Below are 479 nucleotides of genomic sequence, written 5' to 3' on the forward strand. Positions count from 1 at the left end.
AAATGTCGCCTCGTGGGCGAGGCGTGAGTAGGTAGCCGAGCAGTTATAGCATATTGCATAACATAATGTATCGCGAGAGCTCACAGACCTCGCGGTTCGTGGTTCCGCGAACCACGCCAAGCACGGCAAGCTTCCAGCTGCCGGGATCAAATATAAAGCGACCTAAGCTGACCTCTCCTTCACGCACTCAGAGACAGCCTGACCTCCGGACCGCGCGGCTGCGCTCTCACTAGGGCTTGTTACTGCGGTTGGTTACCACAATCGCTGACCAGTCTCGTATCGTGTTCTATTCTACTTGTGTGTAGCTCTTACCAATAAAGAGTTAGCCGTTTTAATAGCATCACTTCTGCCAATCAGTGTCACAGTTGAAAGTTACCACCTTTTACAGTGTGTGTGTGTTCTTACCTAGTTGTCTCAATATGGGAGAAGAGCTAAGCTCAGGTGGTCCCGTATGCTATATTTAAATTGTCGTATAACTT

Source organism: Penaeus vannamei, chromosome 12, assembly GCF_042767895.1.
Source record: "Penaeus vannamei isolate JL-2024 chromosome 12, ASM4276789v1, whole genome shotgun sequence".
Lineage (NCBI taxonomy): Eukaryota > Metazoa > Arthropoda > Malacostraca > Decapoda > Penaeidae > Penaeus > Penaeus vannamei.